At 38.5% G+C, this 25,930-nt stretch overlaps 1 protein-coding gene across 2 annotated transcripts in view; it reads left to right on the top strand.

Moving 5' to 3' along the window:
• Window positions 1-11,472: 11,472 nt before the first annotated feature.
• The window catches only part of LOC115213519 (protein rolling stone), a 50,558-nt gene continuing 36,100 nt past the window's right edge, over window positions 11,473-25,930 (top strand). Inside the window, exon 1 of one of the 2 annotated variants that reach the window (XM_029782533.2) lies at window positions 11,473-11,626. The gene's annotated coding sequence lies outside the window, so the exon portion shown is untranslated. Of the gene's footprint in view, window positions 11,627-11,733; window positions 11,880-25,930 lie in introns of those variants that run through there. The other variant, XM_029782532.2, reaches the window with a different exon arrangement.

The raw sequence follows: 25,930 nt of genomic DNA, 5'->3' as shown, positions 1-25,930 counted from the left end.
ATATATATATATATATGTTATATATATATATATATATATATATATATATATATATATATAATATATATATATATATATGTATGTGTGGTGTTGTGTGTGTGTGTGTGTGTTGTGTGTGTTGGAGGCGCAATGGCCCAGTGTTTAGGGCAGCGGACTCGCGGTCGTAGGATCGCGGTTTCGATTCCCAACCGGGCGTTGTGAGTGTTTATTGAGCGAAAACACCTAAAAGCTCCACGAGGCTCCGGCAGGGGGTGGTGATCCCTGCTGTACTCTTTCACCACTCTTTCTCTCACTCTTTCTTCTGTTGGCCTGCTCGCTTAGCTTCATTCGAAGGCTAAAACAATGCGAACGCATTGTGACCAGCGATGTGTAGCAACATCTGATGGTCTGGTCGGTCACGTGATCACGTGATATGTATGATTTTGATTTTGATTTTGATTTTCCAGTTTCAGCTTATGAGCTGTGGCCATGCTGGGGCAACCGCCATTATATATATATATATATATATATATATATATATATATATATATATATGTATATATATATATAATATATATATAGATACAAAATATACATTAAGTAAAACTAAATACAACACTTTGAACTATAACATTAATCAAGGAGGATGGTAGAAAACCGAAGGCGAGAGTCTCAAGGGCGATGAGACTTTCCCAAACGCATTCTGAATACAGAAGGGAGATGACACTTTCCCAAGATCAGCAAATACTGAATCATTAAAACAGCGTTTTCATGATTAAACAGAAGTTCAATAGAATAACTCTCAGAAGCAGACTACGTACAAATTCGTTCTTCACAACTCCTGGAGCTGCTTTCAGATATAATCCATCCCATTCTGATAAAAATGATAATTTTGTCCAAATTGGTGTGCTAAACTCAAATTGTTATTTCTGCAAGACTTTAAAATTTCCGAATGAAACTAATGGCATGTGCCGCTCGGGCGGTAAGGTAAGATTGCCAGCACTACCAGCTCCTCCACAACTTCTTATGGATCTTCTGGGAGGCACTTCCATCCTGTCAAAGAATTTTCTGAACAATATCAGACAATACAACTCTGCATTTCAAATGACATCGATTGGTGCATCTAAGGAGATGGCTGAATATGGATTTACGCTGACGTTCAAAGTTCAAGGGTAAGTCTATCACCTAACTGCTTCCCTGTTACCCACAAATGAACAACTACAGTTCCTCCAAATTTACTTCATGAGTGATGTAGGACAACAAACCCGAAGTAGGTGTCAAAACTTCAGATGATGGGTCGTATTAGACGCGGCGCCGACCGCCGCAAAGGAGATTATATCCACCAACAGCTTTGCGGTGCGTTCAAAAATCACATACCTCCCTCCACAATTTTCCATTACAGACAGACGCATGACATGTCGCTTAGTCGAAATCAGTCTATTATTTACACCACAAATGTTTTGTCGTCAATGCTGCCCCCCCCCCATATCACCTGTTTCAGCATGACTGTAATATGTATACAAACTATGCCATTTTAATCCCGAGCAACGCCGGGTATCTCTGCTAGTTTATATAATTTAACTTGGTCAGTCATTCAACGCGCACATAGTATACTCCACCACAAGGAGGCGAGCTGGCAGAAACGTTAGCACACCGGGCGAAATGCTTAGTATTACGTTCTGAGTTCAAATTCCGCCGAGGTCGACTTTACCTTTCATCCTTTCGGGGTCGATTAAATAAGTACCAGTTACGCACTGGGGTCGATGTAATCGGTTTAATCCGTTTGTCTGTCCTTGTTTGTCCTCTCTGTGTTTAGCCCCTTGTGGGCAGTAAAGAAATAAGTATACTCCACCATATTTGACGTTTGTCTAAAAGTGGGAATAATCATTCGTAACTTCTGCATTAATCTCTCAAGTATTTCACGAGTTGTTTCTTCCCTGTGCATGGCGGACCACATCACTTTAGATTAGGTAATCTTTATATATAACTAGCAGTATCGCCCGGCGTTGCTCGGGTTTGTAAGGGAAATAACTATATAAGCATTTTTAGAGAGTTACTTCCCTTATAGATGCCAATTCGGGCTTTCTTAGCCATTTCAGTTTTGGTGCTTCAAGCCATGAAGTCGTTGTTCTAAAAGAACGCTGGTCTCCTTGACAACGCATTACGACGTTGATTTTCCTAAAACTCCCTTCCCACAGCTTCACGAGGGAGGGAAGGGGGAGAAGCAAACAGGTGCAGCTGTGAGCGTGGAACCCAACTCCGCCGCCATCGACACACGAAAAATTATGCATTAAAATGGAATGAAAAATGATGTTAAATTATTTTTAAAATCGTAGACTCATCGTAGACGGGCTTGATATTAATCACGACTATAAAGATACTCGAATTTGGTTAAACTGCACCGCAAAATGTGGGAGGAGTTAGGAATCTAAATCGTAGGAGACAGACACTCACACATACAGTTTTATATATATAGATAGAGAGTTGTGTTCTGTCTGTCTCCTACGATTTAGATTCCTAACTACTCCCACATTTTGCGGTGGGTTTTAACCAAAACCGGGTATCTTATAGTCTTGATTCATATCGAGCCCTTCTGGGTATTAGCACGCGTCTACGATGATTCTACGATTTAAAAAAAATTTACTATCAATTTTTCTCTCCCCATTTTAATTCATTTTTGGCATATATAAAGGAGTAACTCTCTAAAAATCTATTATTAAATCTCAGAACGTAAAAGCTACGTTACCCCCCCCCCCCCCTTTGTGGTTAACCATATTGAGATGGCTATTATACTTTACATCTCTAAAAATGCTTATATAGTTATTTCCCTTACAAATCCGAGCAACGCCGGGCGATACTGCTAGTTGGTTATAATTAGAAGAGTTGTGAGTGTTTATCTTATCACTAGTGCTGTGTTGATTTGTGTCGTAGGTAGATGTTTAATCTCTGACCCAGTCAATTTGCAACAGAGAAGATAAGAACACAACCTTCGAATAACATGATAACCGCCGCGTTGTCTAGTTCATTTAAATTACAGTATATAACTTTTATAGATAAGTAAATAAAATTGTTGGCTGAGGTGAAGTGCAGACAAGTAGAAATCTAGCATCTATTTTTAATGGAAATAAATAAAAATATAATCTAAAGTCTCTCTCTCTCTCTCTCTCTCTCTCTCTCTCTCTCTCTCTCTCTCTCTCTCTCTCTCTCTCTCTCTCTCTTTCTTTCACACACAGTAACACACATTCTTGAAACAAAGCGACACCTTTAAGCATAAACAAGATGATAACGCGTATGATAATTTCTGTGGGACTCGAATTCACATCTCTCCATTAACGAACAATAAGTCTAATTTAATAAGCATAAACGGGATCTTTTCGGTTTGAACGGCAGTTTTTTAAAATAATTTGCACGTAACTGAACACTTTTAAACTTCGTATACTGGTAGAATGTGTTTATAAAACATCTTTTTCTCTTGGCTTTATTGAGAAAATTCTATAGTTTGTAAGATATTTGTTGTTGTTTTTCTTCAATTTCTGCAATTTCAACCAATCAGTGACGTCTATTGAGTTAAAAAGCATTCTGTGCCGTATGAATATGTCCCTCGTTTAAGAAACAGATTGGCTTTATTTACATTTCTGAAGAAAAAAAGAAACCCTTCCTCCACCCCTAACCCTAACCCTAAAACAGATTGAAATGCAATAGATCGATTCTAGGGTCATAATTATGGGTGACAATTTCATATGATACCGCTAGAAAAAACTGCCGCTCAAACCGAAAAGATCCCATAAACGTTTACTGCAAATAAAAAAATTATGAATAATCTTATGAAAACAACTACATGATGTCATGTTCGACATTATTCCTCCTTATTTGTAACTATTGGTAACCAAAGTTGTGTCACAGCTGTCTACACCACTGAATTTGTGTGGTTTTAATTTTTACTAACAGTTATGCGGCTATATTTACTCGAGGTGATATCTTTTCGCTTTGAACGGCAGTTTTTTCTAGCGGTGTCATATGAAATTGTCACCCATAATTATGACCCTAGTATCGATCTACTGCATTTCAATCTCTTTTAGGGTTAGGGCTAGGGTTAGGGGTGGGGGAAGGGTATCTTTTTTTCTTCACAAATGTAAATAAACCCAATCTGTTTCTTAAACGAGGGACATATTCATACGACACAGAATGCTTTTTAACTCAATAGACGTCACTGATTGGTTGAAATTGCAGAAATTGAAGAAAAAAAAACAACAAATATCTTACAAACTATAGAATTTTCTCAATAAAGCCAAGAGAAAAAGATGTTTTATAAACACATTCAACCAGTATACGAAGTTTAAAATTTTTTAGTTACCTAGAAATTATGTTAAAAACTGCCGTTCAAACCGAAAAGATCCCTCGAGGTTATTTCTATTGAAATTTGTGTCGTTGGGATTGAAGAAATTTCTCTCTTGCATCTCAAAGTCACGCTGCATTGCTATGTAAACAAACGGGTCACATGAATATATATTCTGAGCCTGATTCATCGAAACGCGAAATTTGCCACAGTGATCTTCGTTAAAAATAGCGGCCATATTAAGCTCTAGGTATTAATGAGGAATATATTTTAACTGTAAGCAAAAACAAAATAAGGAACAGCAATTTTCTCCATTGAAGCTAACTGCTCAGTTCCCAGTCTCCTGACGTGGACAATAGGTATAAGATGAGCGGCAATAGCTCAACGTAACTGTAGATAACCGAAAATAATTGCAATCAATTAAAATTATGTGGAGGCACTATCTTAGTGATTAGGGTATTGTACTTATGATCGTAAGAGTGTGGTTTCAATTCCTGTCCGAGCAGTTCGCTGTGTCCTTGAGCAAAACACTTTGTTTCACATTGCTCCAGTTCGCTCAGCTGTTATCCTGCAACAGACTGGCGTCCAGTCCAGGAATGGGAAAGGATGGATGGGTATATACGACACACTATCCTGGGAAACCGTTTTTAGGATACTATGACACTCGAAGGACCCTTTTATCCTTTTAAATTAAAATTATACCCATAATGAGGAGTAAAAGCCCTTAGGAAATTCATTGCAAAAAGTAAGAGAAACAACTTCTAAATTACATTTAGATCTTTTCGGTTTGACCGGCAGTTTTTTCTAGCGGTGTCATATGAAATTGTCACCCATAATTATGACCCTAGTATCGATCTATTGCATTTGAATCTGTTTTAGGGTTAGGGTTAGGGGTGAGGGTGGGGGAAGGGTATCTTATTTTCTTCAGAAATGTAAATAAACCCAATCTGTTTCTTAAACGAAGGACATATTTATACGGCACAGAATGTCTTTTTTTACCCCAATAGACGTTATTGATTGGTTGAAATTGCAGAAATAAAAAAAAACCCATCAAATATCTTACAAACTATAGAATTTTCTCAATAAAGCCAAGAGAAAAAGATGTTTTATAAACACATTCTACCAGTATACGAAGTTTAACATTTTTTAGTTACCTAGAAATTATGTTAAAAACTGCCGTTCAAACCGAAAAGATTCTTACATTTTACTAAAATTGAAATGGAGATTCGTGCAGGGCGAAGTCTGAGTCTGATTTGTTTAATAGTTAATGTCCTAATTGTGAATTGCCCTTGGACAGCGGAGTAGCAGAAACGTTGGAGTGCCGGGAAAAATGCCCTGCCGGGTTTTGTTATGAATGCTTTACGTGCTAAGTTTCAAGGTAACTTTACCTCCATCCTTTCACCGATTAAATTAATATCAACGAAGTACTGGTGTCGATGTAACTGACTGACTCCTCATACAGAACTTCCTGGTTTTGCTTATGTTAGAATTTATCATTTTAAATTGCCTAATTAGTGAATTATTTTCTCTCTCTCACTCTCTCTCTCTCTCTCACACACACACACACATTCACTCTCACACACACACAAATATACACATTTATACGACAGTCTTTCAGTTTCTGTGTACGAAATCCACTCACAAGGCTCTAGTCGGCCTGAGGCTGTAGTATATATATATACCGGAGTAAACACATAAATGTGAAACAAGGTGGAAAAAAGAGTACTCAAATACCAGTGGTAGAGTAATATGCTTTATTTTTCTGCTGCTTAAAATAAGTATATATATATATAATATATATATATATATATATTATCTATATATATATATATATATATATATATATATATATATATATATATATATCATACATACTTACACACACAGAGTTTGAATTTACAAAAAACAAGACAAAGACAGATGTATAAACAACAAAGAGGTTGTTAGTTTAATGCTCAGGAAGGAGAGAAAGTCTTTTACGTTTCGAGCCTACGATCTTCAAGAGAAAGGAACACGAAAAAATAAACAGAGAGTAAAAATAGCTTTAGAGGCTAGCGGTCAATCACGGCAGGTGGCTGAACTGAGGTGGTTAGGCAGGAGAGCTAGGGAAGAAGGGGAGATAATAAAGTATTGGTAATCCCAAAACGAAATTGCACGTGTTTGTGTATTTGAAAGTGTGTGTGTGTGCGCGTGTGGACAGGGGCTGGTGACCTTGACGTGTGGTTGTGTGCGTGCGTGTATGTGTGCGTCTGTAATATGTGGGTGTGTGGATGATGTTGTGGGTGGGGGGAAGTGGTCTGTGCTAGTGTGTGCGGAGTGGTGTGGTGCATGTGCTGGGAAATGGTCAGTGCTAGTGTGTACGGAATGGTGCGATGTGGTGGTGTTGGAGTGTGGAGTATGAGGGAGTGGGATGTGCGGGGAGGGGGGGTTGGCTGTATGGGGGTGGAGTGGAGTGTGGTTTGGATATATATATGCATGTATAATATATATATATATATATATATATATATATATATTATATAGGCGCAGGAGTGGCTGTGTGGTAAGTAGCTTGCTTTCTTCACTACAGAAGAGTTCGCGTTTTTTCACGCTGATTGGAAGTCACGTCGTTCGACATGAAATATTGAAAAATTGAAGCACGACTACAGGTAAAGCGTTTTTTTTTTTTTTTGTGTGTGTGTGGGGAGGGACTTAGTGGAGTTCGTTGTTCTGTAATTAATAATTTTTGTTGAGCAAGGGTCCTCACTGGGTTCCAGACATTTGCCTGCCTGTGGTCCTGCGAAAAGACTCTGTCAGACTTTTTTGCCGAACCGGTACATTACAGATACGTAAATAGAACAGCACCCACTATCAAACATAAATACAAAGACACACACACACACACACACACACACACACAATAGGCTTTCTCCCCGTTTCCGGTCCAGAGCTATAACAGAAGTCACCTGCCGAAGGTGCCTCCCGGTGGGACTGAACCCGAAACTACGTGCACCTGTGTGTGTGTGTATGTGTGTGTGTGTGTGTGTGTGTGTGTGTGTGTGTGTGTGGTGTGTGTGTGTGTACATATATAGTTCGAAAATTTAAACAGAAACATAATAAAGTAACAAACAGAAAGATCACACCCGTGACGGGACGTTGTTCATTCATCGTCAGTTATCGTCCAAAAGATCCTTATAGTTCCACGCCTTTAACGATAATATTGTTCACTTTCGGTGGCGTCGACAGCGAGAAAACTGCTGGGAATAGCGAGCGAACCTTGGAAACAGTGGCGAAAACAAGCACGATGCAAATGTGATAAACAATATACAAACAAAATGAAAGAAATAAACAATGTACAAACAAAATAAGGCCGTGCAGCTCCGAAACGAGACGAAGAAAATGGGCAACGCAAAAGAAAGGAAAATGTCCTACAGGGAAATATACCGAAAGGTAAAATGGTAAAATAACGAAAGGTAAAAGGCTGTGCGGTAAGTAGCTTGCTTACGAACCTCATAGTTTAGGGTTCAGTCCCACTGCGTGTTACCTTGGGCAAGTGTCTTCTACTATAGCCTCGGGCCGACCAAAACCTTGTGGGTGGATTTGGTAGACGGAAACTGAAAGAAGCCCGTCGTATATATGTATAAATATATATGTGTGTGTGTGTGTACGTGTATATGTATATATATATATAGATAAAATAAATATATATATATATATATGGGGGGGTGTATGTATGTATGTATGTGTGTGTATGTATATGTTTGTGTGTCTGTGTTTGTACGCCCAACATCGCTTGACAACCGATGCTGGCGTGTTTACGTCCCCGTAACTTAGCGGTTCGGCAAAAGAGACCAATAGAATAAGTCCTGGGGTCGAGTTGCTCGACTAAAAGCGGTGCTCCAGCATGGCCACAGTCAAATGACTGAAACAAGTTAAAGAGAGTAAAGAGCGTGGAAACAGCCCCCCCCCAACAAAAAACGAGGTTTGGCAGTTGAGAAGGAAGCGAGAGAAACGTGACCGAAAGAGTCAATTAATCAGGCAAAAAGAAGAACATGGAAGAGAGAGAGAGAGAGATAAGGGGAGATGGGGAAGGTCACGAGTCACGTGGTAGTGGTAAGAGAAAGGAAAGGTGGGGGAGGACGGAAAGCAACAGAGAGGTCGGTTGAGAGAGAAAAGGAGAGAGAGAGAGGGTGGAGCCAAGGAAGAGAGAAAAAGACAGAAAAAGCCATCGCATAAAAAAAAATATTCAACTGAGTACTCTCTTTTACTCTTTTACTTATTTCAGTCATTTGACTGCGGCCATGCTGGAGCACAGCCTTTAGTCGACCAAATCGACCCCAGGACTTATTCTTTGTAAGCCCAGTACTTATTCTATCGGTCTCTTTTGCCGAACCGCTAAGTGACGGGGACGTAAACACACCAGCATCGGTTGTCAAGCAATGCTAGGGGGTCAAACACAAACACACACATACATATATATATATACATATATACGACAGGCTTCTTTCAGTTTCCGTCTACCAAATCCACTCACAAGGCATTGGTCGGCCCGGGGCTATAGCAGAAGACACTTGCCCAAGATGCCACGCAGTGGGACTGAACCCGGAGCCATGTGTTTGGTAAGCAAGCTACTTACCACACAGCCACTCCTGCGCCTACAGTAGGTAAAAAAAAAAGGGACGAAAAGAATGATGCATAGCATTACATTAAATAAAATCCAAAATCTAAACAGAAACACAACGAAGGAACAAACGAAATAATTACACACAAGATGAGACGTTGTTCACTTGTCCAAATTATCCTTACGTTCTGAGTTCAAATTCCGCTGAGGTCGACTTTGCCTTTCATCCTTTCGGAGGTCGATAAATTAAGTACCAGTTACGCACTGGGGTCGATATAATCGACTTAATCCCTTTGTCTGTCCTTTTTTTGTCCCCTCTGTGTTTAGCCCCTTGTGGGTAGTAAAGAAATATAATCACAACTTTTGGTGGCATTAACAGCGAGAAGCTTCTGGGAATATGTATGTATGTATGTATGTATGTATGTATGTATGTATGTATGTATGTATGTTACCTTTATATATAAAAGTGAAGTTGTGTGTCTGTCTCCAACGAGTTAGATTCCTAACTACTCCCACATTTTGCGGTGCAGTTTAACCAAAACCGGGTATCTTATAGTCGTGATTCAAATCGAGCCCTTCTGGGTATCAGCGCGCGTCTACGATGAGTCTACGATTTAAAAATAATTTACTATCATTTTTTTCCATTTTAATGCATTTTTTTGCTACTATATAAGGAAAGTAACTCTGTAAAAATGTCTACGATGAGTCAACGATTTAAAAAAAATTTACCATCATTTTTTTTCCTTTTTTAATGCATTTTTTTGCTATTATTTGGCTATAACTCTCTAAAAATGCTTATATAGTTATTTCCCTTACAAATCCGAGCAACGCCGGGCGATACTGCTAGTAATTTATATAATTTTACAAAAATTACATTTTAGAAGAGTAAATTTCTCATCCACAAACAGATTTAGAAGAATAACGACGACGATGATGATGATGATGATGATGATGATGATGATCATCATCATCATCATGATCATTATCATCAACAGCATCAACACCAGCAACCGAAACAAGACCGTAGCGATGGAACTCTGAGCGGGAAGGTGTCAAGTGTCTTAGAAAACTGCAGAAAATAATTGGACGCTTCGTTCGGAGTGAATCGGGTGTGATTCATTTGTCTCTTTCTATTCTCCCCCACCCCACCCACCCCCACTATCTTGGCCTCTCATTCAATCACCCCTCCCCCCCCGCTATCTAACCATTCCCTTCTGTAGGTCTTTAACTCTTAATTACTTTTTTTCCCCTCTTCTATTCTCTACGAAAGTTGACTGACTTGTATGTCAATAGGATATTTCCTATCGTTACAATTGAATAGGAACATCATAACAATCCTTTTGTCCCCCACCCCACCCCAAAGACCCCTTTATTTATTTATTTATTTATTTATTTATTTTTGTTACAGAAACCCCCGTTTTCGGGTAAGGTGATTACGAATCTGAAAAAAAAAAAAAAAAATTGGCAAAAATCGGCATTTCAATATTTCAATTCCCCACCCCACCAATTTCTTCATTTTTTAAAAACTTTTTTCAGAATTTTTTTTTGATTATTTTTTTGGCAAAATATATGGAAAAAAAAGGCAAAAATGAAGAAATTGGGGGAGGGGGGAAAATTGAAATTTCGAAATGCCGACTTTTGCCAATTTTTTTGGTTTTTTTTTTTCAGATTCGTAATCTCCATACACGAAAACCGGTGTGAAAAAAAAAAGGCGGGGGAGGTGGGCAAAAGGAAATATTTCCATTTCGTTTGTATTTTCTTCACTTTTCTCTTTTTCCTTTTTTTGCTATAAGGCCTATCAATGTGGCTGCGGTGGCGGGGGCGGCGGCGGTGGGATGAGAATATAACGGCTCAATAAAATAATAATAATAATAATAATAATAATAATAATAATAATAATAATAATAATAATGATGATGATGATGATGATGATGATGATGATGATGATACAATATAATAATATAATATAATAATAAGAAGAAGAAGAAGAATAAGAAGAAGAGAACGGTGAAGAAGAAGAATAAGACGGTGAAGAAGAAGAAGAAGAAAAGAGAAGAAGAAGAGACAGTGAAGAAGAAGAAGAAGAAGAAGAAGAGACGGTGAAGAAGAAAAGAAGAAGAAGAGAAGAGACGGTGAAGAAGAGAAGAAGAATAAGAAGAAGAGCAGTGAGAAGAAGAAGAAGAAGAAGAAGAGACGGTGAAGAAGAAGAAGAAGAAGAAGAAGAAGAGACGGTGAAGAAGAAGAAGAAGAAGAAGAAGAAGAAAAAGAAAAAGAAGAAGAAGAAGAAGAAGAGACAGTGAAGAAGAAGAAGAAGAAGAAGAAGAGACAGTGAAGAAGAAGAAGAAGAAGAAGAAGAAGAAGAAGAAAAAGAAAAAGAAGAAGAAGAAGAAGGAGAAGAGACAGTGAAGAAGAAGAAGAAGAAGAAGAAGAAGAAGAAGAAGAAGAAGAAATAATTTTTATTTTGTTTTTAATTGGAAAAGGAGTGTTCATGATTTGATAGATAACTCCGCCTTTTTTTTGTTTTGGTTAAATAAGACTGATATTGTGATAGTTCTTCTTCTCTGTTCTAGCACTGCCTCTCTCTCTCTCTCTCTCTTTCTCTTTCTGTCTGAGACAAAAAAAAACACATCATCTTCCTTCTATTGTTTCAAAAAGGGTTGGAAGCAGGCTTTGTCTCCACAAAGTTAAAAGAACTCAAACACAACGGACAAGTACGGCTACTTATTTTTTTAAATTTTGTTTTTGTTACTCCTTCACTTTCTCTCTTTCTGTTCCCTCTCCCCCTCCCTCTCTCTCTCTCTCTTTTTTCGTTCCTGCTCTACTTCCTTCTTTTTCTCTCTCCTCTTTCTCCCTCGCACTTTTTTTTATTTTTATTTCTTCTGTCACTCGGCTTCGCTATTCTTTAATTTAAATTTACTCCCGTCGAGTTGCGATCGCATAGGAGGAACGAGAGAGAAAATATTGGTAAGTTAATATTTGTTAAGTATTTTCTTTATACTTGAAGCAATTTTCCGAATGAAATAAGAGAATGAAATAAGAACAGCACAAGAAGAATGTGAGAAAAAAAGAAAACTATTATTCCACACTCTTACACTATACTTTTATATTATTCAATCTTATTTGTAAATTTATATCTTAACACACACAAACAGAGACTTAAACACACAGTCATTATATGTCGGTATGTTTATACCTCTGTATACATATTATACGTATACATTTTATACAATATTTGATACATAATATATGATAGTATACATACATATGTATATATGTTATATTATGATATATGTATATATTATCTAATATATAGTGATATATGATATATGTGACACACGCACGCATACAACCATACACACCCACTGTATATACGCACCTATCTCCATAGCTATAGATGTACATATATATATGTATATAATATATATAGATGTACATATATATATGTATATAAATGTTTAATAATCATGTCTTGTTGACGAATGACAATTTTTGTTTATTTGTATATATTTATATTGTTTTGTAGTATTATAATAATTGGATTGTTAGGTTCTTTCACTTTGTTTCTTATAAATGGCAACATTTTTTTTTAACGAGTGTCAATGAGTCATTGAAACTAAACTTCTGACAAAAACAAAAAAAAGTGTCCTGGTTATAAACACGTAGACTTTTAAAACTTTGGAGGTGTTTTGAACGTAGCAAAATCTATTTCGCTTCCTCTTCAAATCTGTCGCTTTGTTTATATAATCACAGACCTTTGTGGTTTTGTGGTATACTCTTTTACTCTTTTACTTGTTTCAGTCATTTGACTGCGGTTATGCTGGAGCACCGCCTTTTAGTCGATCAAATCGACCCCCAGGACTTATTCTTTGTAAGCTTAGTACTTATTCTATTGGGAACTTTTGCCGAACCACTAAGTTACGGGGACATAAACACACCAGCATCGGTTGTCAAGTGATGTTGGGGGGACAAACACAGACACACAAACATATACACGCATACATAACATATACAGGTGTCCCAAAAAATGTATACACATCGTGGTTCGACAAAAATAATGATAGACATACAGGCACAAGAATAACAAATTTATAATTACACATCACCCGTACACACATATATATATATATATATATATAATATATATATAAATATATATAATACGACCGGCTTCTTTCCGTTTCCGTCTACCAAATCCACTCACAAGGCTTTGGTCGGCCCGATTCTATAGTAGAAGACACTTGCCCAAGGTGCCACGCAGTGGGACTGAACCCAAACCATGTGGTTGGTAAGCAAGCTACTTACCACACAGCCACTCTGCGCCTATGTGTAGAATTTATCACTTATAGTTGATAAATCCTACACAACTATTACACACACCCGTTTGTTCGCTTCTGTTTACACTTGCGACTAGGTAATGTGTGTGTGTGTGTGTGTGTGTGTGTGTGTGTAATTAATATTCAGTTTAATTAGGTACTTAAATTGAGGCACCTTGTTAGATCTGAGTAACGTGCATACTCAACAATATTAAGTGAATATCAAACTGGGTGCATAAGTGCCGGCCACGTGATATTCTTGCGACCCAGCTGAGTGAAGAAATCCGACTCTTAGTTATCCAGACATGTACTTTATATCAAAAATAGTCATTTGACTGTGGCCATGCTGGAGCACCACCTTTAGTCGAGCAAATCGACTCTAGGACTTATTCTCTCTAAGCCTAGTACCTGTTCTATCGGTCTCTTATGCTGAAGCGATAAGTTACGGGGATGTAAACACACCAGCATTGGTTGTTAAGCGATGTCGGGGGGTGAGGAGAGACAGACACACAAACATCTGCATACGACGGGCTTCTTTTCAGTTTCCGTCTACCAAATCCACTCACAACACTTTGGATGGCCGAGAAGACACTTGCCCAAGGTGTCACGCAGTGGGACTGAACCCTGAACCATGTAGTTAGTTGGTAAGCAAGCTACTTACCACACAGCCACTCTTGAATATTTAAAATCGCTTACTCTGTATCGTGATGAACTGAATTTTCAAGTTTACAAAGAAATATTACTCAATATCTTTATATATAAAGATAAGGTTGTGCTGTCTGTCTCCTACGATTTAGATTCCTAACTACTCCCACATTTTGCGGTGCAGTGTAACCAAAAGCGGGTATCTTATAGTCGTGATTCATATCGAGCCCTTCTGAGTATTAGCACGCGTCTACGATGAGTCTACGATTAAAAAAAAATTACCATCATATTTTCCCCATTTTTAATGCATTTTTTTGCTATTATATAAGGGAAGTAACTCTCTAAAAATGTCTACGATGAGTCAACGATTAAAAAAAAAAATTACCATAATATTTTTCCCATTTTTAATGCATTTTTTTGCTATTTTTTGGCTATAACTCTCTAAAAATGCTTATATAGTTATTTCCCTTACAAACCCGAGCAACGCGGGCGATACTGCTAGTAAAATCTATAGTAATAAACTAAGAGTACAGAGCGGTTACAATAAAATCCATAAGAAAATTATCAATACATGGTAATACTACCATGAATATTTACGAAGCGTAGATTCAAGGATTGGTGAATAAAATATGAGTAACACAAAGAGGTACAAGTGTCAAGCTTACTTACCAACCACATGGTTTCGGGTTCAGTCCCACTGCGTGGCACCTTGAGCAAGTGTCTTCGGTCAATATAAAGATCTTCACCCGGGAACAAAAAAAAACAAATTAACCAGCCTAGGAGGTAGTGTGTGGAAAACGAATATGAAAAAACAAATGCGCGCTGACGACCCTGAGGGTGAGGAGGGGACTTTCGGAAAATTCACAAGATCCGATTTTTCCGTCATAAATTGGGGTAAAATGGATATATATTGATTTTTTTGTTTTTACGGAATCCCACGTTTTGGTTATGGAGGATCCGATTCTGAAAAAAACAATTATCAAAAATCGCATTTTCAAAATTTAATTATGTTATCGCAGTTTTGTGGGATTTAGCTGTTATTTCTAGCATGTGGACAGCCTGCTTGAAGGCCTGAGGGTATATATTCTTTTTTTTTCTTTCTAATTGTTGAAAAATTGAAATTTTACAAACAACTTGTTTTCAGAATCGTAATCTTCGTATTTGAAAATGCGATTTTTGAAATTTTTTTTTCAGAATCGGATCTTCCATAACCTAAAACGTGGGATTCCGAAAAAAAAAAATCAATATATATCCATTTTACCCGAAGTTATGACGGAAAAATCGGATCTTGTGAATTTTCCGAAAGTCCCTTCCACACCCACCCCAGGGACGTCAGCGCGCATTTTTTTTTTCATATTCGTTTTCCACACACTTAACAACAAAAGAACGAGACCTCGATATTAGGTAAATAGAGGATTATTCATATATGGTATAATTTAGAACAAACAGTTAAATGTTGTCATTATAGTACTCGGAGTTTCGAATGTCGGAGCGAAGAGCTACGATGCATTCTCGTCGGCTATCTTCTTTTATTTAGCTCTCCGTCTCTTACGAGAACGAGGGTTCTAGTTGATCCGATTAACAGAACACCCTGCTCGTGAAATAAACATGCAAATGGCTGAGCACTCCACATACCCGAGTACCCGGATCGTTACCTTTTGACCGACAGATTTAGAAAATAATTTTTTGTAACTAAATACTTTCAAACTTTGTATACTGGTAGAATGTGTCATATAAAACATCTTTTACTCTTAGCGTTTTTGAGAAAAGCCTATATTTAGGAAGTTATTTCACGCTAAAGTTGTAGTATTTCGGTAATTTCAACCAATCAATGACGTGTATTCAGCTGAATAAAATTACTACTGTTGTTTGTCAACAAGAACTTCCGACGGTCTATATTTCGTTTGTCACTGTTATTTATGACAACCCTAACCCTAAACCCCTAACCCTAACCCTAAAACCTTAACCGTAACCCTAAAACCTTAACCCTAACCCTAACACTAAAACCCTAACTCTAAAACCCTAACCCTAACCCTAAAATCCTAACCCTAACCCTAAAACCCTAACCCAAACCCTAACCCAAACCCTAAAATCCTAACCCTAACCCTAACCCTAAAATCCTAACCCTGAAACCTTAAAGCTAAAACCTGTACAAACGCACGAACGATCTCATGAATAACAGTGACAAACGAAATATACACCACCGATAGTTGTTGTTGACAAACAACAGCAGTAATTTTATTCAGCTGAATACATGTCATTGATTGGTTGAAATTAACGAAATACGAGAACTTTAAAACGAAATAACTTCCTAAATATAAGCTTTTCTCAAAAACGCTAACAGTAAAAGATATTTTATATGACACATTCTACCAGTATACAAAGTTTGAAAGTGTTTAGTCACAAAAAATTATTTTCTAAATCTGTCGGTCAAAAGGTAACGATCCGGGTACTCGGGTATGTGGAATGCTCAGCCATTTGCACGTTTATTTCACGAGCAGGGTGTTCTGTTAATCGGATCAACTAGAACCCTCGTTCTCGTAAGTGACGGAGTGCTAGATAAAAAAAAAAGATAGCCGACGAGAATGCTTCGTAGCTCTTCGCTCCGACATTCGAAACTCCGAGTACTATAATGACAACTTACTCTTTCTTCTAAATTTCTTCTACTTTAACGTGAAATAACTTTCTAAATATAAGCTTTTCTCAAAAACGCTAAGAGAAAAAGATGTTTTATATGACACATTCTACTAGTATACGAAGTTTGAAAGTGTTTAGTCACAAAAAATTATTTTCTAAATCTGTCGGTCAAAAGGTAAAGATCCACAGATGCTACTCATTTTTAGCAGCTGAGTGAATTGGAGCAACGTATAATAAAGGACACAACGCTCCGCCGGGAATCGAACTCAACACCTTACAACTGTGAGCCGAATACCCACTAACCACCAAGTCATGCGCCTTCACCATCATGGCCATTCTCGGTTTATCGTCGGCATCCGCCCGTCTCGAGGGACGATGGTGTAGCTCGGAAAAGGTGGTAGGTTTATCTGCACTTCCTGGTGTGGATGTGCAGACCAACAGAGGTGACCCCTGGTGCTCGTTTCCTTCGCCAATCGGATTGAGCTTATCACCGGTAACTGTCCCTTCCCGTGTTGTGTCAGAATCTGACGATACTGCTCATCATCATCATTGTTCGACCGTGGTCGAGACAATGGAATTTACCATGCTAAACCAGACTTCACGGTCCATCATGGCATTACGGAGGCCCTGTTGCTGGGTGCCTGTATCCCTGGAGATTACATAAGGGTAGGAGAGTGTGCGCCCTCTGGTATTGCGAGCAGATGGCTTCCAGAGGAGAAGAGTAGAAATTGCCTCGTTTTCAGATCTACAACAATGTCCAGCAAACTGGACTCTCCTACCCTTCACAAGAGAGGACACAGGTGGTAGTTTCCCATATATTTGCATTTTGGTTGGATGACGCTTCCACGAGAGATTTTGAGTTCTCATAAGGAGGCGAGTGTAGGTTCCATCCAACCGCCTCTCAAGCTTCTTTGATAACGTCCAGGTTTCTGATCCATATAGTAGACTTAAGCCACAAGGCCTGGGCAGGTTTGTATGCGGGACCAGCTGTTGCCCATGCAGTTTGATCACCGTCCCCTCTCCACGCAGCTGGTAGCTCCAATGGAACGACGGTTTATATACATAAGCATATAAATATAAACTCTATATTTGTTCTAAGTTCTGCACTCTTAAATCAATGATAACGTAATCTATAATAAACGCCTAAACGAATTTCTGTGTCAGTGTATCACACGTTGACCCCTTTCTCTCACAAATCAATTGACACTTCTACCTATCTTGCTGGGGAAAGAATAAGAGTAGGTATAGAGACGGTGAGGGTGGTAATAGATTGACAGTTGGGGTGGTGATGGGTGATAGTAATAGTATGTGTTGTGATAGAGGCGGAGGCGACGGTGATAGTAGTGGTACTTGGTGGTGGTGGTGGTGGTGGTGGTGGTAGTTGAGTTGGTCAAGCATGACAGTGATAGTAAGGAATGTGAAAGACAATGGTGATTTTGGTGGCGGGGAAGGCATCGAAGTCAAAGGTGTTGGTGGTGGTGACGTCAAAAGTCTGAATGGTGTGTGTGTATGGCAGTTGTGGTAGCGATGGTAGTTGTACTGGTGATGTTGATGGTTGAAAACAATCAACAGAAAGATAGAGAGAGAAAGAGGTTAAACAGAAAAAAAATTGTACTGACCCAGAATGGAAGACAAAAAAATGTTGTTTATCATGAAGCTTGCAATAAGTTCGAAGTCAACAAATTATATAATTGTTTTGACGAAAATTGTTCATTGCTTGAAAAATATTGGTCAAGTTTAATAAAATTTAGTATGTACTCAATGCATGAAGTGTCATTACTGGGCCCAAGGCCCAATAAAGAGCCTCCCGCAGGAGCTAGCTTAAATCACTCTCTACATATAATTACATATGCATGTATGTACCCGAGGCAGAATCTGTATTTATATGCATGTGTAGGCCAGGCGTATCTGTGTGGTAAGAAGCTTGTTTCCCAATCACACATTCCGGGTTCAGTCCCACTGCATGGCACCTTGAGCAAGTGTCTTCTACTATAGCCTCAAGCCGACCAAAGCCTTGTAGTTGATTTAGTAGACGATATATATATAAGAGAACAAGGTGTACGTACGCCGCAATAATATATGTATAAAAAATATATACACACACAAAATGGGACAAGAATGCAAAACATTCAAATAGACGATACAAAAAACGGATACAAAATTCGAAGCCTCTGATCTTCAGTGAAGAACCGGATCATCCTCGCAATTTCGGCTGATTAATCTTGAGATTGCTCCGATCTGGCCAGCCCCAAGGAAAAACTAAGCTACGAGCATTAGATTTCTTGGAAAAAGGGTCGAATGTATACGAAACAAGGACAGAAAAACGGACGATGTTACACGAATATAAATACAAAAAACAAAAAGTAATACGAATATAAATACAAAAAACAGTAATAATAATGTGACCCTTCTCTCCGGCCTTCGCCATGATAGATCGCTAACCACTACACATTCTTTATTTTCTCTCCTTGTTTTTTTGTGTCCCTTTCTGTGGAAGAGCGTAGGCTCGAAACGTTAAAGACTTTTTCACTTCCCAAGCGTTATACTAATACTCTTCGTTTTTTTTTTTTGTGAATTCTCCCCCACTATATATATATATATATATATATATATATATATATATATATATATAGGCGCAGGAGTGGCTGTGTTGTAAGTAGCTTGCTTACGAACCACATGGTCCCGGGTTCAGTCCCACTGCGTGGCACCTTGGGCAAGTGTCTTCTACTATAGCCTCGGGCCGACCAAAGCCTTCTGGGTGGATTTGGTAGACGGAAACTGAAAGAAGCCCGTCGTATATATGTGTGTGTGTGTTTGTCCCCCAACATCGCTTGACAACCGATGGTGGTGTGTTTACGTCCCCGTAACTTAGCGGTTCGGCAAGAGAGCCGATAGAATAAGTTCTAGGCTTACAAAGAATAAGTCCTGGGGTCGATTTTCTCAAACAAGTAAAAGAGTATATATGTATATATATATATATATATCAAATAAAATCAAAAACAGGACACAAAGGATATCGGGGTACACGTGTTTCAAGCTTTATAAACGACCCCTTTCTTACATCAGTGTATAATTGATATAAAAGATGGTTTAAAGCTCTCCTCGGCCGCAAACATTGTTATTCCAAAGAGTTACATCACACTATAAAAATTATGAAAAGTACATGTAGTATTACCTATTATAATAGGTATATCATATCTCCCAGAGAAAGTGTATTTTTTTCTCTTTATTTTTTACTCTCTTTTTTCTCTCTATTTTCTTTTTTTTCTTTTTTTCTATCTTTTTTCTTTCTGTTTTCCTTCCTATCTTTACAAGTGAATATAAACACATTCCAATCTATTTAACATTCACTCTATATTGACTAGTGATACAATGAATCTTTATACAGTCATACAGTTACGAAATTTTGCAAATATACTTTCTCAGGGAGATATGATATAACTATGTTGAGCTGTCCTATACGTACAATTAGTGTATCACACACCGAGTGTGAGTGTTACAGAAGGATCTGGGGTGTGAGATCTTCCTGGATGTACATTGCAGCTCCACCATGACTCCTGCCTTTTCTGTTGCCTTGCAGTACAACATACTTTGGGCCATGTATTTCTGCACCTGCGATGTTGGGTTTTAGGTGCGTCTTGGTGAGTTCTATGCATAAGGCTTGACTGAATTCCACAAGGCCTCTCAAGAAGGGAATTTTTGTTCTGTTACTGAGTCGTAACAGTCCTCTAATATTCAAAGAGAATATTGGTGAGACATCTATGCTGATGCCGGTAGTGCCCACCCTGGATCTATTGGGTGTGGCGGTCGAGTGCTGGTGGGGATGGCTCGGGCCCTGGAATTGATATAGCCAGGTCAGTTGTACAATCTTTTCTGCTCTGCATAAGACTGTTGCTCAGCTGCAACCCTTATGACGGCATCTGGATAGGACTGGCTACTGGGGGTTGTTTGCACTACATCAGCATATTTTCGTTTTGATGCAGGTGATGCACGACCTTTTCCCCTCTGAGGTCTTTCTTTATTCTTTGGTCCCTTTCAAGAGAAATGCTTGTCCTGCCTGTAGTATGGTTTTGAGTGTAGGAAGTAGCTATTTGTGCCATCATCTCCGTGCCAACAGATACTGCACAAATAGAATTTATACACATGTGTGCACTCTCTGACTATTTGTACCTTCGCGTATTGTCTCTTGTCTAACTTCTCTCTTTTCTTAGTTGTTTTTCGTGGGGGGCTCTCTTGTTTTTTTTCTTTTGTTATTTGTGTGATTGTCAGAGGCGTTTTTCATCATTTACTGTTCCTTTTACCTTTTTTTCATTTTTTAGCCCTTTCATCTCTTTGGTTGCTCACATTAGTGATCATAGGGCCATTAGTACTGGTGTCTCCTTTCTTGGTAGGTTTCTCCTTCCTGGTTTTCATCTGTGTCCCCCTGTGGATCAGTAGGACCAGGGAAATATCTGTCATTCACATCAGTGTCTCTATCCTCGTCATCTTTTTCGCGTTTCTATTTAAAGATGGTGTCAAGGATGCTAATGTGGGGTCTGATGAGAGCATAGCAGCAGATGAAATCTTGTTTCTTCCACTCTATCTGAGCGGTGGTCCTTATGTAGATATTGCTCTTTAGAGCTGCCATTATCATATTATTTGGATTGATCCCATCAGCAATTTACCAGCCTCCCAGGAATAATTTCAATTCTACACTTATACATTTTTGAGACATCTTTATTCGGCCGTTTCCTCCTGTATACATTTAGAGAGATTGCGATATGGAGAGAGAGGCAGACAGAAAAAAGAAAGAAAGAAAGAAAGAAAGAAAGATGGAAGCAATAATGCAACGACCTTTATAAGAAGAATGACAACACTGGTACTGCCATTTACACAATCTTCTTGACACCAATGAACCCCATCCCCTCTACTCTGAAGTCAAGAAAGCAATTAAAACTGAACTGGGCTGCATCCTTTTTCGCACTCTTTTAATATGTATTTCGAGACAATAATGCAATACGTGCAGTATGGTTTCACTGGAAGAAGAAAAATTAGTGATAAGGTCATTACAAATCTGAGGTATGTAGACAATATAGTACTCATACAAGTACTCAAGTTGGGCTCATCTAAACCCCACCAAAAGCAAAAGTAATGAAAATAACTAAAAGTACCACGTATAATGAACAAGATTGCATAACAATGAGCAATGAAAGTATCGAAAACGTAAAAGAATTTGTGTACCCAGGTACTCTTATTACCAATGAGTACAGTGGTATCCGTAACTTCAAGAGAAGACTTGGCATAGTCAAGAATGCCATGATATCAACGAGCAGTATATGGAAGAATGAGGCCATCACCTCGCAAAGAAAAGAAAGAAACGACTCCTCAATTCATTGATATTCAGCATAACCACTTATGGAACTGAATGCTGGATAAGGAAAAATGATAAGAGGAAAATCGAAGCATTTGAACAATGATGTTTCAGAGGAATTCTCAAAGTAAGATGGACGGACGAAATGAGTGGGTCGTTCACAAGATGAAGTGCCAGAAAAGACTGCTGAATACTATCATAAAGAGAAAACGGACATTCAATGGCCATATATATATTACTCTTTTACTTGTTTCTGTCATTTGACTGTGGCCATGCTGGAGCACCACCTTTAGTCGAGCAAAGCCTAGTACTATTGCCGAACCGCTAAGTTACGGGTACGTAAACACACCAGCATCGGTTGTCAAGTGATGTTGCGGGACAAACACAGACACAGAAACACATACATACACACACACACACACACACACACACACATATATATATATATATATATATACATACATACATACATACATACATACATACATACATACATACATACAAACATACATATATATATACATATATATACGACGGGCTTCTTTCAGTTTTCGTCTACCAAATCTACTCACAAGGCTTTGGTCGACCCGAGGGTATAGTAGACGACACTTGCCCAAGGTGCCACGCAGTGGGACTGAACCCGGGACCATGTGGTTGGTAAGCAAGCTACTTACTACACAGCCACTCCTACGCCTATGAATATATATATATATATATATATATATATGTGTGTGTGTGTGTGTGTGTGTGTGAGTGTGTGTGTGTGTGTGTATGTATGTATATAATTTATATAATTTAGAAAAAACCTCTATTAAACAATTCAATAATGAAAGATATTAATCACACCATATAGAAAACATATACTATAAAAATCTTATTCTAAAATTCAATAAAGTACAATAAATAGTAAATAGTAATAAAAAGACTACGCGCGTTTCGTGGCTACATTTCCAAATAGATGATAATTTTACAATCAATTCGATTTAAAATTAAATCGAACTAAAATTAATTCTATTTAAAAATATAGTCACACCTCAGGTCTAAAATAATAATAATAAAAAAAAAAAGAATAAATGTACTTATCTTAACTTATACTAATTATCAAATAAATATTAAAAGACCATGTGTATATAACTATACATAACCGAAAAGCATTTAACAGTATTTTCTTAAAATAAAAAATAACTTATATCTTATCGAAAGATTTTCGTTAACTAAAAAATAAACGTAATACGTAGAACTTAGCGTTTATTAAAAATATATCGCGTGAAAATATGGCGTAAATAGAATTTATAGAAAAATTAGATAGAAATAATGTATTTAAGCTATTAAATTACAATGTATTTTAGCTGGAGAATAAAGAAAAAAAATTAACTTTAATATACCATTTACTGGAAAAATTTAAAGTCTAAATAATTTAAATACTAAATACGTAATTACATAATATAATAAAAAAAATAAAGCTAAAATTCTATAATTTAATCTAATTTCTTTAATTGATAATGAAAATATATATACAACCACACAACCACACACACCACACACACACATATATATATATATATATAATACACTATATAATTATATACATATCTATATATACATATGTATATACAATATATATATATATATATATAATCTATATATATATATATATAGATATATATATATATATATATCTATATATACATATATATATATATATATATAACGGGAAACTTATGAAAATAAACAAAAGACGAAGGCAGGTGGAATACAAACAAACAATTGTATTAGTATGGCGCTCAGGAATATAAATAAAACAAGTCTTTTACGTTTCGAGCCTATGCTCTTCAACAGAAAGATACACAGAGAAGAAACACAGAAAGAAGGAGAGAAAAAAAATGCGTGCAGAGGCTAGCGAATCAACATGGTGATGTATATAAACATATATATATATATACATATATATATACATATATATACATACATACATCATCATCATCATCATCATCATTTAACGTCCGCTTTCCATGCTAGCATGGGTTGGACGGTTCAACTGGGGTCTGGGGAGCCCGAAAGCTGCACCAGTCCAGTCAGATCTGGCATGTTTTCTACAGCTGGATGCCCTTCCTAACGCCAACCACCTAGAGTGTGTAGTGGGTGATTTTATGTGCCACCGACACAGGTGCCAGACGAGGCTGACAAACGGCCACGCTCGGATGGTTTTTTTGTTATGTGCCCCCGACACAGGTGCCAGACGAGGCTGGCAGATGGCCACGCTCGGATGGTGTTTTTTATGTGCCACCGACACAGGTGCCAGACGAGGCTGGCAGACGGCCACGCTCGGATGGTGTTTTTATGTGCCACCGACACAGGTGCCAGATGAGGCTGGCAAACGGCCACGATCGGATGGTGCTGTTACGTGCCCACAGACGGAGGCCAGTCGATGCGGTACTGGCTACGGCCACGTTCGGATGGTTTTCTTATGTGCCACGTGCCCCGGCACTGGTACCAACAAAGATACAAATTCCATTGATGTTCATCTATTTTGATTTGTTTTGATTTGATTTTCACTTGCCTCAACAGTCTTCACAAGTGTCACAAGAAGGAAGGTATGCACAGGTGGACTGACTACTCCCAGGTAGGGGCCAAGGGTTATGGCCTGACTAGTCTTGCCGGGACTTCGGATGGTGTTTTTATGTGCCACCGACCAGGTGCTAGATGAGGCTGGCTAACGGTCACGATTGGATGGTGTTTGTCATGTGCCCACCGCACTGACTACGGCACTGATGGATTTCTTGTGTGCCACAGGCACTGGTACCCAAGATACAAATTCCATTGATGTTCATCTATTTTGTCTATTTTGATTGATTGATTTTCACTTGCCTCAACCGGTCTTCACAAGTGTCCCAAGAAGGAAGGAAGGTATGCACAGGTGGACTGACTAGTCTTGCGGGTCTTCGGAAGGTTTTTTTATGTGCCACCGACACAGGTGCCCGATGAGGCTGGCGAACGGCCATGATCGGATGGTGTTTGTTACGTGCCCACAGCACGGAGGGAGGCCGGTCGACAGAACTGGCTACGGCCACGTTCGGATGGTTCTCATGTGTGCCACCGGCACTGGTACCACAAAGTGTGTGCCACCGGCACTGGTAACCACAAGAGACAATTCCATTGATGTTCATCTATTTTGATTTGTTTTGATTTGATTTTCACTTGCCTCAACAGGTCTTCACAAGTGTCCAAAAGGAAGGTATGCACAGGTGGACTGACTACGTCCCAGGTAGGGGCCATGGGTTTGGCCTGACTAGTTTGTGCCGGGTCTTCGGATGGTGTTTTTATGTGCCACCGACACAGGTGCTAGATGAGGCTGGCGAACAGCCACGATCGGATGGTGTTTGTCATTCCCGAACGGAGGCCAGTCGATGCGGTACTGGCTACGGCCACTTTCGGATGGTTTTCTCTTGTGTGCCACCGGCACTGGTACCACAAAAAGATACAAATTCATTGATGTTCATCTATTTTGATTTGTTTTTGATTTTGATTTTGATTTGATTTTCACTTGCCTCAACAGGCCTTTTTTTTTCACTTGCCTCAACAGCCTTCACAATATCACAAGGAGGAAGGTATGCACAGGTGGACTGACTACGTCCCAGGTAGGGGCCATGGTTTATGGCCTGACTAGTCTTGCCGGGTCTTCGGAAGGTGTTTTTATGTGCCACCGACACAGGTGCTAGATGAGGCGGCGAACGGCCACGACCGGATGGTGTTTGTTATGTGCCCACAGCACGTGGCCAGTGATGCGGTACTGACTACGGCCATGTTCGGATGGATTCTTGTGTGCCACCGGCCACTGGTACCACAAGCGGTACTTGACTACTTTTTATGTGCCACCGACACGTGCTAGATGAGGCTGGCGAACGGCCACGACCGGATGGTGTTTGTTATGTGCCCACCGGATGATTCTTGTGTGCCACTGGCACTGGTACCAAAGGATACAAATTCCATTGATGTTCATTATTTTGATTGTTTTGATTCATACTTATATATATATATATCTATATCTATATATATTATCTATATCTATA

The sequence above is a fragment of the Octopus sinensis genome, linkage group LG6, assembly GCF_006345805.1.
Source record: "Octopus sinensis linkage group LG6, ASM634580v1, whole genome shotgun sequence".
Taxonomy (NCBI): Eukaryota; Metazoa; Mollusca; class Cephalopoda; order Octopoda; family Octopodidae; genus Octopus; species Octopus sinensis.
This window is presented reverse-complemented; position numbering and strand designations above follow the sequence as displayed.